Here is a 20210-nt window from a genome sequence, read left to right as displayed (position 1 = left end):
CTTTTCAACTCCTACCTATTGTCTATTTCAACCATCTCTGACCCATCCTGTCTTGTGGGGTAGAAGCAACCCCAGAACTACATAGGTCTGTGGCTCTTGCCATACTGCAGCTCAGAGGCTTCTTGGCATGTTTCCTTTTAATAAGGGTTTTTTAGTGTTTTTAAATTATTAGATTTGTTGGACATTGTTTTATTGTTGTTGTGAGCCACCCCGAGTCTCTGGAGAGGGGCCGCATACAAATCTAATAAATAAATAAATAAAATGCTATGGCTCTGCAACTGTACCTTCAAAAACCCTGAAAGCCTTGGATGCCCCAGCCTAGCCCAGAGTATGGCATGGTATGAAGTTGCAGCTGTCCCAAACAGCCTCAGCAACACCATGCACAGCCTCTGTTCAGTTGTGAGTTGCTACCAGTTCACACTGGTTCAGGAACCAGTAGCAGTGGCAGCAGGAGGCTCCGCCCACTCACTCAGACATCATCAAAAATGCTTTGTACATGCACAGCTTTGCACGCCAGCACACTCCCATTCCTGAACCAGTAACAAAGGTAAGTAGAAACAACTAATGCGTCAGCTATTCTGGGAAGTCACCGCTTCCTCAGCCATGTTCCACCCTTGCCACTCTGCACCCCAAGGCCCCTGCTGCCCTATGGTCCTCTCCATCAACATTGGTGCCTTCATTGCCTTTTTCTCCTATTGCTCAGAGGTGAGCCTACTCTGGTTGTTCATGAGGCAACTGCTGTCCATGTTAGCCAGGTGAGCCATCTTCCCCAGGAATGAAGGCAGGATAATGTTGCAAGATCCAATCTATGTTTGTCACTAGGACCAAAAGGTTAGACTTCCAAGCTTTCAAAATGCATGCTGGAGCCCATCCTTAGGAATTTATCTGTGCCAGAGAGAAATTCCCTGAGGATGGCCTCTAGCACAAGTCTGAAAGCTCAGAAGACAAAACATGTGGTAACTGACCCAGATTGGATCCTGCATCTTCCCCAGGTGTCATGAGGAAACCACCATACATGACCTGCAGAAGAAAACCTGACCAGTAGTTGCCTCACAATGGGTGAGGCTGGGCACTCTTGGTCATCAGTGGAAGCAAGAAAACAATGAAGGTCAACTAGGTTGGCAGTGACCACAGAATGCAGGAGGCCTAAGGAGCATAATTGGGTGGGAGATAGACAGGTGGAGCAATACAAGTTTCCCTATGGTCATAAGTGCAAACAAGTGCCTGGATTTTGATCATATGACTTCAGGGCCACTACAATGGCCATAATGTCAGGGATCAGTTGTAAATCTCTTCATCCTTCATCAGGGCTGATATAACTTCAAATAGTTACTGAATGAATTGTTATTAAGCAAGGGCTGTATTAATTGCTTTCTTAATATTTGTGATTCCTGTTTGCAAATGGTGCAAATATATGTGGTGTCATATATTTGGGCCCCGTTTTGCAATATTATTTGGGGGCGGGACTTGGGTCAAATTTGCTGTTTTTTCCTTCCAGGAAGGCTATTGAATATGTAGAATGTTTCTTCAATTGAACTGGAATTAATTTAGTTTATGCCTATTAAATTCTCTAGCAAATGGAATGATTCCTTTTTTTCCCCTGCAGAAGAAATAATACAAAAGTATCTCTCATCTTCAATTGGATGAACTTTCCTGAAAGGGTCAAAATTCTCTCTCTGTTTGGCAAGGATAAGTATTATAATGGTAAGAGGAATGCCACTAAGAGGCCAGGCTTTTAATCTTTCCCTGAGGTTTGAAGAAGTTATTATACTCAGGTGAAAAGATTAATGCTTCTATTATTTAATGTATCTCACAATTTGCTAGGCTGTATAGCTCGTGGCATCTAAGAATGTCTAGGGCTCTGAAGAAATGACGGGAAATTGTTACTCGTCTCAGATATAACTTTGAGAAATGCAAGCATCTTGAGAAGACCAAGAGGTTTAAAAAAAGGTTTAGAAATAGGCAATGTCAAACCACTTCCAAATTTTCATATTAATAAGGTGATTCCCCCCCTTTTTTCTTTCTTTGGAATTTTTAAAAAAACTTTGTAGTCTTCTCTGCAACTATGGGATTTTTCAGTAGTTTTATATCCAGTTGCTAATGAGGTCTGGCCCTCCTTAACTCTTTTGAGTTCTGCCAAGCTCAGCTGGATGTTACCATCTGCCATAATGATCTGCAGTTTGCACAATCTCATTTAAAAGTTTATCTGTATTCTAAGATGTTGTGTCATGAGTATAAGCACCTTTCCCTTTCTTTCTTTCTTTCTTTCTTTCTTTCTTTCTTTCTTTCTTTCTTTCTTTCTTCCTTCCTTCCTTCCTTCCTTCCTTCCTCCTTCCTTCCTTCCTTCCTTCCTTTCTTTGTTCTTTCTTTCTTTCTTTCTTCTTTCTTTCTTTTTTCTTTCTCTCTTTCTCTCTTTCTCTCTCTCTCTCTCTTTCTTTCCATGCCTTCAAATTAGTTTTGACTCCTGGCAATTGCCTGGAGAGGTCTGTGAAGCTTTCTTGGCAATGTTTGTAGAAGAGGTTTGCCATTGCCACTTTCCTAGGGCTGAGAAGGAAGAACTGGTGTTTGACCTGCTTCATGTTATTTTACATATTTAAAATGGACAATTTAATTATTTGTATTGTGTTGTACTGCACCGTATTATTATTTGCTTTGAAGAGAATCAGCTACATACATGTTTAAGAAAATTAAAAGTGACTGATATTTGAGTAAAAAGAATATGATGTAAAAGAGAGGACAAGAAGCAGTTGGACTTAGGATATATTTTATAATGGATCGCAAATTTTATAATGGATTCAAATAAAAATAATTGCCTCAAATTCCTTGCATGTCTAGTCACACTTGGCCAAATAAAGTATTCAATTCAATTCAGTATATGAAAGAAGATAAAGCATACCAAGTGTGATCAATTTCAAAGTGTATAATAAAAAAAAACCCATTTCCTTATTTTAGCGAATTTTCCTCGTATTATTAACAATAGCTCCATATAAGGAAAATCCAGTCCCTGTTTTTTCTTTGACACTATCAGATTTAAGTTTATTAGTGGCTTGGCCATTGGTTCAATAGCGCACTGATAACTCTGCATTAGTCTTGACTGTTATGTATTGAGGGTTATTAAATTGGCTGGCAGGTGTATAAATCTATCAAGCAGCACCTTCTTCTTTCTCTTTGCAGTTTATTTCCCTCCATTCTCTGGTAGGATACTACATAAAGGAAATTGGATGTATTGCGATGTATTTCAGAAAGGCTGGCAACTAGGGAAGAGAATTTCAAGTGTATGGGTTTTTTTAGTTAGGAGTTGTTTTCTGCAACAAAATAAAATCAGAATTGACAAAAATGGAACACTCTGAGAAAGGGATAGTGAGCGAGCATGGCAGGAATAGTTGCAGATTAAAGTAAAATAGCTGAGAAAATGAAAGAAGAAAAAACAAAGTCGATACTGAAGATGTGTCCTGTCATTTTCCCATGGGGTGCTTTTCAATGCCTTCTCCTCTTTAATCACTGGACGAAATATGTTATTTTTCTCTTCCAATAATATAAATATCTGACCTGGGACCTTTTCATTCTGAAGAAATGACAACCTGATTAAGTAGACTGACTTTTCTATTGATTGCATAACTAGATCCTTTCTGGTTATCCATGCATGATTGGCAAATGTTAAAGTACAAGGTTTAAAATGAATGACTTTAATTAATCATTAAGGTCTATTGATTTCAATGGATATAGTTCACGGATGAGTAAATCTGGATTTCACAAATAATCTATTGGTTTCTCTTGGCATTAGCATTTTAAAGATAACACAAAAGATTCCATATTCTAAATTCTAAAATTTAGGTTCAGCAAGAATTTTGCGTATTTGTCTCTCTCTCTCTCTCATGTGTGTGTGTGTGTGTGTGTATTCAGGATTTATGTATTCTAAATCTTTCAAATAATGTTTGCTGTGTATGAAGAAAGAATGTAGTGATTTGTCAGGTTGAGATTAGATTCTTCCAAGCAGGCAAAAGGTTTATTGATGGGTGATAGGATTTATAACTAATCTTCAGGGAATGGCAGAATCGGTTACAGAATATGGTTTATGATCTGCTATCCCAGCATATTATGAAGCTCATATGTGATTTAATTTCAGTTTTATTTATAACTTTGTTGTATACTTTTTCTTCTCTGAACTAAAAGAGTGCTCCCACAAGTAAATTGTCCTGAGAAAGTTGTGGAAATTGGGAGAAGCAGGAAGAAATGGGAGCCAATTTTGTTTTTAAATAATGGATAAGTCTTTATGTTTAGGATTGGATGGGCCATGGGAATAATTCTTGCATTATTGTATAAGGGTTATTGTAATGATTCCCCAAACCATTATTGCATATGATCAAGAGTTAATGAGCCTGCCGCTTGTGAAGCATCAGAGTGAGAAATAATCATTGGGTTCAGCTGATGTTCAATATCTTATATTATCACTCTTTAGTCAGAAAATACACTTTATTAATGAAAATACAGTCTGTTCTGTCAAACATGCTTAAGAAAGGAGCATATATTTTGCATTCTTGTTGTGAGCTACTCCAAGTCTTTGGAGAGGGGTGGCATACTAATCTAATGAATAAACAAACAAACAAATAAATAAATATACTTTGGAGAGTATAATATCCTACTTTTTCATTATATACCAATATGGTTTGTAGTCTGGTCTTCCATAATATTTGTCTAAAAGAAAGAATATGTAATAAATATTACATACTTGCCTATTGGGATTTTGTTTACATACAACACACACCGAGTACTATGAGTTGTACATTTCTGTAAATTTTGGACATAATTTTAAAAGACCTGAAATTGGGAACTTTATTCCCCACTGGGTTTTTCATCATCATCATCATCATCATCATCATCATCATCATCATCATCATCACATATTGAGAAAAATATGTTTGAAAAACTCAAGATAAACTCATTCTGCACACCCTAACTAGTAGCATCCTTTCGATAGTCAAATATGTCTATTAAGATTCCCACACATTGCAAAAAGTCATTGTTTATTTAACACAATCACCACATTAAGAAAATAAAATAAAAACAAAAACACACCTGACAATGTGGTATATTAATTTAGTCAATACAGTATATGAATCTGCTGCTCTTCATGTTTTTTTGATCTTATGTAAATGTATTTCTAAACCAGATTTCAAAGATCATTCAGAGTCTAGGAATCTACAATGAAAAGGATGACCTCAATATCACATTTTATTATCTGTACCAAGATCAGCAGGTGAATGTTAACAAGACTCTTGATCAGTCTATGGTTGGGTTTGTACCAGGGCTGAAATCCAGCAGGTTCCGGAGAACCAATAGCAGAAATTTTGAGTAGTTTGGAGAACTGGTAGCAGACATTTTGAGCAAACACTACCTCTGGCTGGCCCCAGAGTGGAGTGGGGATGGAGATCTTGCAGTATCCTTCCCTGCCACGCACACCATGCCCACCAAAGCACGTCCACAGAACTGGTAGTTTAAAAAAAAAATGGATTTCACCACTGGTTTGTACATCTTGCTATACTGTTAGTTAATTGGTTAGTTAGTTAGTCAGTCAGTCAGTTAGTTTATAACACATCATACATGGACTAGCAATGTATATTGTAGATTAGTAAAACACAATAAAATATAAACATTTTAAAATATCTATATTCTATAGATATATACTCTAAAGGACATTGCTGCTTATGGCTTAATGTGAACCAAGCCATTATGCCTTGCAAATTATATTTTATATTCATGAATCAGACCACTAAAGATTCTTTTTTTAAAAGTAGCTAAAACAACAGTGAAAACAAACCATGGTTTAATCATGCCTTTTTTGCCTTTGAAACTGAAATGTTACATAATTTCACTTTTACACATTTCACACATTTTACACATTTCACTTTTTAGAAAATATATATTCAGGATATACAAATTATGCAACAAGGTAGCAAGAAGAGAAGATACAAAAATGAGAGAAAACATGGAATACAATGGTTACAATGAAGAAAGAGATTTTCAATTGACCTTGAAAGGCTATTCCTTGATGCCAACTATAACTGAGAAATGAAAAAATTGATTTGAGGGTGTTTGAAGAGTACCAGGAACTCCTTTGTTCTCCTTTGCTCAGGTCATCAAATAATGAATTTCTTGCAAACAGTTTCCTCAAAGGGGCACCCCACAATGCTGCATAAGACAAAATGATCCATTCAAATTTTTCCACACTTTTTATGTCAACAGCTGGTCCTACTGAAACAAAATGACTTCTTCTCTGCCCTTCTCTCTTTTAATCACCATAGCATTTTGCATTAGCGGATGCTTTTAGGCCAGACTTGAAGGAATAGAAATTATATTTCAATATGGTGACTCAGAGGTCCTAGATTATGAATCGGTAATCCAGTCCAGCAAGACAATTATGTAAAAGACTCTCTGTGCTGTCCCCAGAGACAGAGATAGTTGGACTGTATTTAGGCATGTCTATCTAAGATATCGCATTAGGGGAAATGTAGTGAAATTGCACTCTGGGTAAGGTAGTTCTACATGTGACCACATTTGTGTATTCCTATTGGCTCTGACTTGGGATGAGGGGTAATTGGAGAGAACATTCCAGCAGGTCCTTTGTCTTCACTCACTAAGCCAGCCAGCATGTAGATGCTACACCTAGAGCCTGGGTCAATTCAACCCCTTTTTACCTGCACAATGGGAAAGATTATACTGCAGAAGAATCACATCATAACTGTGAGTTATTGTGAGAATTCCTGTAATAAAATGATCTGGCATACCTTGTTGTGCTGAGTTATCTGACTGGGAAAAGTTGAGCTTATACCAGAACACCCTCCTTTCCATAGGAGGAGACATCTGCCCTTCCAAGTGAGACCATTACATCCAGAGCAGCCAATGTTTTTATTGTTCCTCTTCATCCAGTGAATGGCTACCAAAATTTTTACTACCACACTGCAGGCACAGCTTATGCAGGACACCTTGCATTTTCTTTCAATGTCCTTCAGTGCAAATTGGATGCTCTGGGGTGGAGCTCCATTTTCACTACTCCACTGTGCCCCTCCCCCCAGGGCAGCGGCCCACCCCTGCCCTCATTGAGCCCTCATTAGCCCTCATTAGCTCAAAAATAATCCTGAGCTTTGGATACTTTCTGAACCAAACGTCTTTTTTTAAGGTGAGTCTGATTGTGACAAATCGAAGGGATAGGAGGCCACATCAACTACTGCAAGTCACTGTTTGTGCAATGTTCCAGCTTATCACAATATGAGTGTTCTTAGGATCTGGCAACGTACCTTTTGCTGTATCATATAGAGCTGTATAGATGATTATGCCCTAAACAGAGACATTGAAGCCTTTCTATAAGCCATGCAGGCCATGAGACTTGAAGATTTGGACAAGACAATCTGCCAGACCTATTAATTCTCTGTCAGCACCAGCTTTTTCATTATCAGCTGCCAGGCGGGTTCTCACAAAATCCAAAGGATAGACAAAATAGTGGGAGGTAGCTCCAGCAGCACCACCTGAGGCCAGGTTACCAGCACAGTATCTTCAGAATTGTGTGTGTTTGTCTACTCCTCCTAAAAACACTTGCTTATACTTATCCTTGAAGACAAAGTTGAGTGCCCTGAGTTGGGAAGTATCTAATAACGTTGGCCAAATTTCCACGCCAAAAGAACATACTAAGCAGCATCAGACTCCTAGCAAAAGATAACTAACTGAAGGCTCAGTAAGAAAAGCTGGAATGAATGAATAAGAAGCCAATGAGTAAAGCAAAACCTCGCCAGCTATTCTGCTGACTTCTTGATCAGAACAGCTTTTACCTCTCCTCCTCTTTGTTTCAAAAGCAAACAAAGCTCACAGTATTACCAGGTCCACTGTCATGTTATGATGAGTGATATATTTGCCTAATAACATTCTGTCTTAATTTGGGGGATGGGGGGGCACAGGGGGGGGCCAAGAACCTGATTTGCTAAGTGTGCAAACTGACTCAATGCATGGTGCATTTGAAACAGCATTAGGAAGGGCAGCACCAATTAAAACCAGATTTAAAGCCTATGCTTTTAGTAGTTCCTGAATAAATTAATTTCTTTGCTCTTGGAGGCAGCTGTTTTGGGTCCATCACCAAGATGCAGGATGCTTGTACATGGCACCTGCAGGCCTCCCAAGATGGCTTTGGGAGGTGGAACTGAGCCAAGTACAGCAGGCTTGTGTGCCTACCCTCCAGGCTAGCAGCTGTGGAGGTATGAAATGCTGACACACCAGCTGCCAGGACCATTTATAACTCTGAGATTGCTCTCTTAGGACAATAATGGATGTTGGACAAACGACGATAGGGAGCGAAAAGTGCTATTAGTCATTACTGAAACTTTGCATTGCTCTCTGGCCAGTGCTAAAGCCATAAAGTCAGCATCCAATGGGCAAGCTTCTCCTCACCTCTGCCTCTGAACTAAAAGCTTTGGGAAGGCAGGCTGAAGTGCCATCAATCCTGGGGAGGCTGACAGTCAACATTTGTCACCGAAACATTTAAGGCTTGGCTTAATCTCTTTCTTTTGGAGAGTTCATCATAACAAATAACTGGGTGGCTTAACCTTGGCCAACAAATCTCTTTTCTCACTCCAGCTGAAAAGAAAAAGTGGTTGTCGGGTTGGACTGCTGGCTCACAAGCTGGCAATGTTTTTGCCTTGTGTGGTCCTAGACACATCCTAAATGGATCCAGAGTCGGCCAGTGTTTATGTGTTCTGATTGTTACTGAGATACCAGCTCGGCCCACACATCTTAAAAATCTTGCACATATGCCCATACGCTGTTATCCATTAATCTTCTACTGTGAAGCAAAGGAAACCATTTTAATTGCGGATATTCTAAAGAATTGTTCCTGGATTAATTGTTCTTTAGTGGTGTTGGATCTGCCCATCAGAGTGAATTAGTGGTTGCAATTGTTGGATAACTTGTCCTAAGATGGCATCCATCCCAGAAGCTCATTCAGGAATAAATATTCCACCTGCTAGAAAAGGAAAGTTGTCTCCAAATTTTCTACATAAAAGAAAGCTCAATGGTCAGAGAATACAAATTATAGGTCTGGAGCACTGTAAACAGAAATTGGGTTCACATATTTTGATAATGGCCATTTGAACCCAAACTTTCTTTTTTTCTAAACTGCAGCTTGAAGCTGAGAAATTCAACAAATCCTAACTTACCATCTGTTGTGGTTCAGCCTGAGGCTGCTCAGGGACCGGCTGCGTCTCTGCTGGCTCCATGCCCGGAGGAGGATGACAGCGTAGAGGAGGGGACTGAACAGTTGGACAGGGGAGAGGAGATTCAGGAATGGGATGAAGGAGAACAGCATGAGAGCCCCGGGGGGGGGGGGGCTCTCCCCAGCCAGTAGCTTGGAGTCATTAGGTGATGACGCACAAGCTTTCATTGACATGAGACAGAGACGTTGCTCATAGCAACGAAAGGAGCAGTTAAAGAAATATTATCACCATTGAATTAGAAACAGCTGGGTTTGGGTGTGGTCCTCATCAGCAGGGTTTAAAAGGCAGGCAAGGCCTTGAAGCCATGTGGAGTGTTATCAATTGGAGTTGCGGTGACCTGTTTTGATTCTCAGCGTCTTTGATCTCGGCTTGTGGCCTAGCAGTCTGGAAGACTCGTGGGAGGCGTATGTTTGCTATCTACAGCTTCGTCTTGGCAGCAAGAATCTGGTATTGCTTCATGGACTATTGCCTTCGTGTATATATTTGAAGTTCCAGCATTTTTCCTGTTTGTAAGGACATTTTCTGTTACCTGTGTTTTCCTTGAATTATATAAACTGCCTTTGCCTTCTACCAGTGTGTCTGGCTTCTCTTTTTGGGTTGGTATTGGCTTCTGGAGTGACCCAGACAGAACACTATCAGTGCTGGGTCAATGATATTCCTGCTTTAGTACACAGAGCAATAAAAGAATGACACATTGTCTGGACTTTATAAATCCATTTGTTGTCAACAAAATCCAAAATCCAAATGTCAACAAAATATTTTGTTGACAAATATTCTTCTCAACTCTATTACATCTCAAGCAGCAGCCACATTAGACATAAACTAAACAGAATTTAGATAATTTATGTACTGTAGATAGGATTCTGAATGCCACGTAAGACATCAAATAGAAAGCAGATGCTTAAGTCAGTTTCAATATTTAAACCAATGGCTAGCTTCTACAAAAATCCATGAGATAACTTGGGCACCTGGTTGTGGTCTACTGAGAAATAGTTACTGAGATCAAACACAAAATTCCAAGTACAAACAAAATTAAGTTGTTGTGTACAGTAGTCTGGAATGGAAAGGAATTTTTTCCCCTCTTCCATTCAAATGTGTCCAACTCTCAGAGACTGCCTGGACACGTTTCTGCAGTTTCCTTGACAACATTTTTCAGATGTGGTTTGCCCTCGCCTCTTTCCTAGGATTGAGAGAAAGTCACTGGCTAAAGGTCCCCCAGCTGGCTTTGTGCCTAAGGCAGGACAGAAACCACAGTCTCCTAGTTTCTAGCCTTATGTATCAATCACTGGCTCTAGCAATTCTGAGAAGAGTCTCTGGCATAAAAGAGAACATTAAATTACTCCTATTGGCCCATTACAGGTTCTGGAGGAGGTTCTCAACTGTAAAGGAGAAGGTCTGTGGATTGCTACTTGAACATGTCTGATTTTTCCATCTTTAAAGCTTGCTCATCTTGCCAAACGTTTTCCACCTCAAGGGAACTTGCCTGGTTTTTCTCTGCTTGTTTCCAAGGACAATTGTCCAATTAAAGTCAAGTGATGCTGGAACGATAGTATACGAACAGCTGGGATTTTGAGATAAATTCTAGAGCCACTCATCACTCTGAATAAAACACCTGGAGCCATTTACATGGTTTCAGCATTATTCTCTTTTTACGTAGCTCAAGAGTGCTGTTCAGGGTAAAATAAACCACATTTCAATGCACTTGAAGCACGTCAGTTTGGGCTTAGTCCCATTGTTTCCCAGTGTATTGAATATGATATATTTCTTGGATTCAAAAGCATTCTTGTCCCATGATAGAAACTATTTATAGCTTTTAATTTGTCTTCTAATTTTCCAAACACTTGATATTTTAAGGTTTGGTGATGGGAGGGAGGTGAAGGTTAAGGAAAAATGTGTGTGAGGGGGTGTTTAGCTTATTTTGTTATTGATGGTGATTTTTGCTTTTCCTGGTGTCTATCTTTCTGGATTCTGCTTTGAAAACATACAGAATTTTCTTCCTGATGTCTTCTTCTACAATTTCCATGATTGCAAGGGAAAAAATGCACAACTAAAGAAAGGACTTTCACTTATGTTCTATATAAGCAGTTTTTAAATGCAGGAACCCGTCCTCGTTAGGAATATGCAAGTCATTTTAAAAAAACAGCTCATTTTCATCCAGCAGCTTCCTGCTCTATCATTACTTCCTAAGGGTTTTTGTTCCTCTTTCCAAAAACTATAAATAAAAGAGGGTCCAGGTTTCTTTGCTTTCCAAAGACAGAACACACCACCACAATATGCAATGCTTTACTGCAGCACACACATTCCCCAACAATAGACTAAATTCTTCCAACTGTGGGACAGTTGAATGTGAACCACAGAATGCTGCTTTGTAAGATGTGCTAGGTGTTGTAAATGTGTGTAAATGTGCCATGTAAATGTGTCTAATACTCATTGCTTTAATACTTAGTTCAAACAGAAGTATATCAGTCTACTATGTGGCATTCAATCTTTGCCTCCTTCCAACTCTTACAGTAGTTGGGATGAGATGCTGTTTCAGTGTGGTTGTTCCACTCCTAGTTGTTACTGACTCTGGCAAAGCTCCAGGCAGGACCTCCACCAGAATGTACTGCTCACCAATGTTTGTTATCCTGATAGTCCTCTTGCCTGCTTGTAAGAGCAATAGCAATTGCACTTAGGCTTACATAATGCTTAACAGTGCTTTTACAGCCCTCTCTAAGCAGTTTGCAGAGTCAGCATATTTCCCCAAAAAAATCTGGCTCCTCATTTTACCTACCTCTGAAGGATGAAAGGCTAAGTGAGATTTGAACTGCCAAATTACAGGTAGTCAGCAGTCAGAAACAGGGTGCAGTACTGCACTCTAACCACTGCGCCACTACGAGTCATAGCTGCCGATTTCCAGAGGCCATCTCTATTTTCACCTCTGCATGCCAGTTGCTTACCTCCTTTTCTTCTGAAAACCTCCCATTCTGTCTTAGCATTTGAATTTATAACTTTACTCACCTGGGTGAGGTGATGCTGCCTCTGGACAACTGCATGTCCTTGAAAATGCTAGGGTGTGGCTTGTGAGTAAAAGCTTTGAGTAAACAAATGAAATCCATGGGCAAAATGGTAAGAAGCATTTCCGTCTGGCTGCAGCTACTCTTTCCAAGTGCAGACAGCAATCCCAACTTTAATCCTTCATACCAGACCAGATAGATTGTGCAGCTCCTTTTCTTCAGTGTAAAAAGTGGCTGAGATATTTCTCCCAACCTAGCTTACCTGTTAAAATCCTAGAGCACTTCTGGGGATGTAGGGGGTTTGAAATTATTATTATTATTATTATTATTATTATTATTATTATTATTATTATTTAGATTTGTATGCCGCCCCTCTCCGTAGACTCGTTATAGGGTTTCCTGCTTGAGTAGGATGTTGGACTAGAAGACTTCCAAGGCTACTTCCAATTCTGTTATTCTGTTATTCTGTCTATTTGCAAAGGATTCCTTCCTTTCGGGTTGCCTGGGATGACTTTTATAGGCAGACTGCAAAAGTGATTTTAAAAAATTGCGTGCGCGCGCACACACACACACACACACACTGCCTGATCAGTGTGTGTGTGTGTTGGGAGGGTGGTTAATAGGGCACAAGTCACACCTGCAGCATTCTGTGGTCCACATTCAACTGTCCTGCAATTGGAAGAATTTAATCAGATCTGCTGGAGGAAGATATCAAAAGAAATATAGCTATGAACATTGGATAAAAACTCCATTACAACCTTCCTAAATGTAAAAAAGACTTTTCTTTACCATGATTTGCACGTAAAATTGTGAGATTTCACAGAGCCCGCTTTCTGAGAAATGGATTTGTGTGTCTGCTTGTATTCTCCGGAGAACAACCATTTGCAAGTCTGTTGGAAAAAAACAAAGGGGGCAGGCTCTGAAGATCTGACCAGGGAAGATGAGTCTGTTAATGGAAATATTGATTGTCTCAGAGGTTCAATGCTGCCAACCGCCCTGCGCATATGGCACCAGTTTTATTGATATATGAATAAGATTAAACATGACACCTGTGTCAAGCAAATCCCCAGGTACCATTTAACTAACACTTAAAGCAGCTGCTTTTGAAGGATTACCTTCAGGCACAGGCCACCCAAGCAGAACAATATCATCACCATAAGTACTTTCCCAGTTGTCGACAAATGGGAATTCTTGCCGTATGGCAGCAATCATTATACTCTATTAGTGTTAGCCAAAGAAGGAGGCACTTAAGGCCTGGATTCTCACAGAACCTTACATGAAGGCTTCCAAAAAGAACCATTGGTGATGAAGCCCAATGACTCTTTTTGCTGCAGTCCTCCATTGCAGTCACTGATGCAGTTTCCCATTTTGTGAATGAGTTGACAAAGAAATAACAAAAGAGTTGGTAAGGATGATCCAACCAGGTGATAGCAAAATGAGGTCTAAAATCACATAAACCTTTCTTTAGATAAGAGCCATCTTTGTCCTCTAAGGCAGTGATTTTCTTTGAGCCGCGGCACATTTTTCACATTTACAAAATCCTGGGGCACACCACCAACCAAAATGACACAAAATGACACCCTAAGATACTCTCCTCTCTTTTTCCATCCCTGTCTCCTCCCCACCCTTGTGTGTGTGTGTGTATGTGTGTATACACACTCTTGAACCATTTTCAAAAACAGGTGAGAGCTGGGGGGGGGTTCTCTCTTATTCTTTGGGTGCTTTTAATCATATGCTTTAAATCAAGAGTCACTTCTCTCTCTCTTTTGTTTCTCTCTCTTTCCTCTCATTCTCTGTCTCAATCATTTTCTCATTTCTCTTTTTTCCTCCCCTTTTTGCTCATTTCTCTCTTTCTCTCCCTTCCTCTCCTTTTCTCTCTATCTCTTGCTTTCTTTCTTTCTCTCTCTCTTGCCTTCTCTTGCTTTCTCTCACTCTCTTTCTCTCTCTCTTTCTCTCTTTCTCACTCACTCTCTCAACAAAAAATTGCGAGACTGGAACCTGAGCTTCCTTCTTCGCGGCACACCTGACCATGTCTCGCGGCACACTAGTGTGCCACGGCACACTGGTTGAAAAACACTGCTCTAAGGGAACATTTCAAAATGTTGGCAAGTTCCAAAATTCTTCTTTTTTTCTTTTTTTATTCTCCTGGTTTTGTATTTTTAATAATTTCTGGCAGTAGCCAGATTCTTGAATAACCTCATTATCAAGGACCTCCTAACTAACTCAACCTTCTTATTTATATCTAATTATGTTGAGGAGCACAGAAAGTGAGTTCTCTCTCAACTTTTGAAGAAAAGGGGACTTCTTTTCCAGGGTTTGGAATCAATAGTGGTATATACATCAGCCAAGATTCAGTTTGGTGGTGAAATTGTCTTTTGAAATTCAAGATTCAATCTGAATCCATTCAGGACATAGGCTACAATGAATAAGCATCCAGTTTCCCATAACAACGTTATGGAATGTTATAACATTACCATTATTGCACATACACACACACTGGTAAATGTATATGGAGATTCTCATTCATCCAGGTCATGGTTGACCCTTTCAGCTCTGAAGAAACTTCTTGGATGAGAAGCAAAGAAATACAAGGAAGTCTAATTGTCTCTTGAAAAAGCTCCTTTGAGACACACACTGAGGTACTTTATGTTATAATGAAATAGTCTGCATTATATGCAATAGCTTAAGAGCACACCCATCTCAGATCCTCTCACACAAGGGTATTTTTCTTCCTTTCCAAGTAAACCCACTTAAATTATTCTGTCAAAACAAGGAGACAAAAATAGCAGAGCTGCATTTTTCCTCAAGTATTCCAGCAGGCCACAGAATCAACTGGCCAGTTTATTCATCACAAAATGTAATGCCCCTTCCAGGTTTTTTCCTGTACATGGAAGAATATTATAATGTGTGAAAGTCTTCAAAGCCAGACAATCTGTCATATCTTCAAATTGCCTTTGAGTTTTTCTGAAGAGAATTGAAAGCACCCAATTTGATTTGATGCTTCAACCAAATTTGAAGACTCCCTGAAGTTTCAAAGATTGGATCGAATATCCTTTCAAATTAAACTACACGTTTGAAGATCCATAGAGCCCTAACAACAAATTGATGATTTAATAATTTGACTGCCTAATTTCAAAAAGTGTATCATAGAATAAAATAGCAATCGGAATCATTATAAGTTAGAAGTAAGATCTTTGAGGCTTTGTACATCACCTGAAAGACAAAAACAATGGATCTCAATGGAGTCTCAAAACATCCCACTTTGAAAAAGTGGGGGGGTGGCCTCATGGATCATAAAACACACACACACAGAGAGAGGGGAGGAGTACACCAGAGGTAGGTTTCTACCAGTTCTAACCACTTCTTTAGGACTGTTGGTAAACCGGTGGTAACATCATGGAGCTGGTTCTGTTGGTGCAGGTCCATGGGTGCTGCCATCTTGTTTTTGTCTTCTGCACATGTGCAGATGAGTTTTCAGCACTGCACATGCATGAGCATGCATGCAATGCACATATGCAAGCAAAAGCGTAATGCATGTGCACACCCATGAGATACAGCCACGCAGCATGCAATGCGCACACAGCCACACGGCATGGGAGAAAGCAAACCAGCGACAAGAAATAAATTAGAACTTAGAACCCACCATGGAGTACACATTCTCCAGCTACATGATACCAGGAATTTATATCCTGCCTATTAAGTCGGAAGCCAGTCAGTCACAGAACTCAACTTTACTGAACACATGGAGGAACACAACTGAGAACAAGAACTCTGCCAGACAACCCAATGATAGGTTATTTATACCCCGGCTTAGGCACAACCAGTGATGGGCTCCTACGGGAATGGTCAGGAACACAATTCTGGTAGCAAAATTTGGAGCTCCACCTCAGAGCACCCAATTTGCACTGAAAGACATTGAAACAAAATGCATAAGCCTCACCCACAGTGTGGTAGTAAAAATTTTGGTAGCCCATTACTGGGCACAATGTAATATTTCCGTCAAAACCCAGCAATTCCCCCAGTGATAGGAACAACCAATCTGGATAGCACCACACTATCACTGGGCGGAGGCATACCACTCTGCCGTTGTGATGGCCACTGGCACGGATAATTTTTGCCAAAGGCCTATGCAGTTTTACAAAGAATAGGTCTAATAATTGAGGGATATTTTGTTGAGCAACAGCTGAAGGGTGTTTGGTGCCAAAGACGTGCGATGGCACAAATCAAATAAGTGAAACAGACCAAAGCTCAGCATTTGTACACGTGTGTGGATTACAGCAAAATTAATATCTTTCTTGCCTTCCATCCTTCAAATAAATTTCAAGTAAAAATATGATGCTCTTTCCTTGTGGCTCAGCTGGAGATGATTTCACATCCTGATCCACAGTCCCAGAACTTTCACTTACATCCAAGAGCTTTAAAAGGAAAACAAGTTGTAAATTAGAAATTGCACCATAATACATTTGATACAACATTAGCGACCATTTTAGATGATGGTGTTTTGCATGGAATAATAAAATGTTTTGCCAAAAAGACCCATTGCCCTTTCTTGATAACTATAATGTCTTAAAGAGTTTATGACTGACCCAGATATGTCAAATATTGAGGGCTAAAGTAAAAATATCAATGTATTTGTGGAATTCTTCCATTATCATCATTATTCATTGTGCAGGTCATTAATGCCACATCTTGCCACAATATGCCATTGGTAATCTCAGTTACTAAATTAAGTAGATCCATCAACAATTCATATATTTTTTACAGTTATCTTCCTGCATTTAATTGTTCTTTGTGTCTATTGAATAAGGCAAAAATGAATATTTATATATTTCTATATTGTATGGTCTCAGAGGAGTCCACTGCAGTTTAGAAAAGAAGGAGGAAAAGATAAGCATTGCTTTAAAAGATAGAAATAGAATTGAAAGTACTTAAAACAATACATAGGGGGGAAATATTAACGAGAAGGAGAAGCAAAACTCAGCTAAGTTTTTCATGAAAATTATCTCTTAAATCTGGACTAAAAAAAAATATTTAAGGAAATCAAAATAAAACACAGGCAGATTTAAATCCAGCTAGGTCATACAGTAATTGTTACCTTGTAAGGGTCTCTGCACAAGGAAGACTGAGCGCCAAAGAATTGAGGCCTTTGAACTATGGTGCTGGAGGAGACTCCTGCGAGTCCTTTGGACTGCAAGGTGATCAAACTGGTCAGCCCTAAAGGAGATCAACCCTGACTGCTCTTTAGCATGGCAGATCCTGCAGATGAAACTGAAACACTTTGGCCACCTAATGAGAAGGAAGGACTCACTGGAGAAGAGCCTAATGCTGGGAACAATTGAAGGCAAAAGAAGAAAGGGACGCCGGAAAATGAGGTGGCTGAATTGAGTCACTGAAACAGTAGGCGTGAGCTTAAATTGACACCAGAGGATGGTAGAGAACAAGAAGGCCTGGAGGAACGTTGTCCATGGGGTTGCGATGGGTTGGACATGACTTCACAACTAACAACAACAACGACTAACAACATGCTTTCAACTTTTTTTCTAAGATGACGTCTGGTGTCACTGAAGCATCTCCATTGAAAGGGTTCCATCACAGTAGTCGTGCCTTTAAGAAGGCCAGACTTCCGGCTGCCAAACTCTTGTTGGCCAGACCCAGTAATGTGATTTGTTTCTTCTTAAATGGTTCTTAATTCAGATTCCACAATAAAATCTTAGATACATAATAATTTGGCATACTAAAGCCTCACTTTTTGACATATCTGGGTCAGTCATAAACCCATTAAGATATTATAGCTGTCAAGATCCTGGAAGGGCAATGGATCCTTTTGGCAAAATATTTCATTATTCCATGCAAAACTCCACCAGCTAAAATGGTTGCTAGATTTGCATCAAAATGTATTACAGTGCAATTTCTAATTAAGGTGCTTGCTATTTTAATCCCAGTCCCGATTTCCTTTTTTGATGTTGTATTTTTTTTAAAAAAATGAAGATTTCCCTAATTTGCAGTTTAAAATATACCACAGAAATGGTTTTCAATTCCTCATTATCAGTTTTATTATTGGTTTTTGTAATTTTTTTCTTTCTCTTTTCACTATGAAATCCGTTATTAACGTGCTGGGATAATATTAAAGAGGCAGTGGAATGAATATCATGCATTTTAACTAGTGTGTTTTAACACATGACTTGAATCATTTTAATCAAAGCAGCATTTATGGTAAATCAACAAGAACAAAGCGAATGAATTTTCTGGAGAGATTGCAAACTTTAATTCTATCTTAACTGTCTTATAGTTTTAAAACTATGATTCAAGTTGCTCTAGAGCAGAGGTGTCAAACTCATGTTCCCATGGTGGCATCACATGAAGTATCGGGATTTTTTTGCTCTTCCCTAAACTGGGGGTGGGTGCGGCCAGTGTGTGATGCATCTGCCCCGCGGGCCATGAGTTTGACGCCCCTTCTCTAGAGTTTAACAAATGTCCCCTAATGAGACAAACAGGGTTGGGTTTCTGAGGAATGCTATATCTGTGTTATAAAATTTTAGGTAATGGTTGAATGTTCATAAATTCCCTTTGCTGCCACACTGACTCATCATCTTTCATCATCTTTTGGCTGTGGCAAGGAGGGCGTTTGCCCAGGTTCGCCTGGTGCACCAGTTGCGGCCCTATTTGGACAGGGAGTCATTGCTCACAGTCACTCATGCCCTTATCACCTCAAGGTTCAATTACTGCAACGCTCTCTACATGGGGCTACCTTTGAAAAGTGTTCGGAAACTTCAGATCGTGCAGAATGCGGCCGCGAGAGCTATCGTGGGGCTTCCTAGATTCGCCTACGTTTCTACAACACTCCGTGGCTTGCACTGGCTGCCAATTGGTTTCCAGTCACAATTCAAAGTGTTGGTAATGATCTTTAAAGCCTTTCATGGCATTGGACCAGAATACCTCTGGAACCACCTTCTACCGCACGAATCCCAACGGCTGATAAGGTCCCACAGAATTGGCCTTCTCCGGGTCCCGTCGACCAAACAATGTTGTTTGGCGGGCCCCAGGCGAAGATTTGTTTCATTATTATACTGTTTTTTATTACTGTTGTGAGCCGCCCCGAGTCTTCGGAGAGGGGCGGCATACAAATCTAATAAATTAATAATAATAATAATCATCATCATCATCATCATCTAGATTTTTACAACTCAGATAGGATAAATTTACTTAAAGACTGGCTTGTTTATTACTTGGAACATTTATGAGGAAAGAATGATCTTCAGCCCTGTCATTAAATTGCTCCACAATCAAGGCCAGTGATGGCCAACCTTTTAGACACCAAGTGCCCAAAATGCGTGTGCACACATGCCCAAACTGAAAGGTGAGCATGCGTGGACATGCACAAATGTGTCCATGCATGGCCATGTGTGCATGTGCAGCAGAGTCCCAAAGACCAGCTGGGCAGTGGCACCAACACCAGCAGCCTGGCAAGAGGTAAGATCTTTTTCTTTCATGAGCTTCTGTTTGGTCATTTGCAGGAAAAGAGAAGTTCATGAAAGAAACACCATGGAGATTTGACCTGGGGTGATGGCACATTTGCCAGCAGAGAGAGTTCTGTGTGCCACCTCTGGCATACGTGCCATAGGTTTGCCATCACAGATCTAGGCTGTATTATTGAGAAGCCAAATTAACTGTCAATATTAAACATAACAGAGACAGACCCAGAAAAGAGCCATGAGATGAACTGCATGGACTTAGTGGTCTGGCCTGGTCCAAATCATCTCATACTTTCTATATCATAATTAAGAAATTTGAATCGAGTCCAAAAAGCTTTTTGTAATTAAAGCAGTTATTTCAACACAGAGTAATAGATGTTCCCATATCTAGTCCTTTTCACCCCAAAGACAATATTATTTATTCATTGGTTCAGTACATAAATCTCCTTCATTCAGAAGCTTAAGCTGTGTACATAGTCTTCCCT

The 20210-nt window shown here is 39.8% G+C and overlaps 1 pseudogene; it reads right to left on the bottom strand.

The window, feature by feature from the left end:
• Positions 1-7172: 7172 nt before the first annotated feature.
• On the bottom strand, positions 7173-13465 carry LOC139159443 (ADP/ATP translocase 2-like; annotated as a pseudogene).
• Between the last annotated feature and the right edge of the window lie 6745 nt (positions 13466-20210).

The sequence above is a fragment of the Erythrolamprus reginae genome, chromosome 2 (assembly GCF_031021105.1).
Source record: "Erythrolamprus reginae isolate rEryReg1 chromosome 2, rEryReg1.hap1, whole genome shotgun sequence".
NCBI lineage: Eukaryota > Metazoa > Chordata > Lepidosauria > Squamata > Dipsadidae > Erythrolamprus > Erythrolamprus reginae.
Note: the sequence above shows the minus strand (reverse complement) of the source record. Positions and strands in the feature narration are given on the sequence as shown.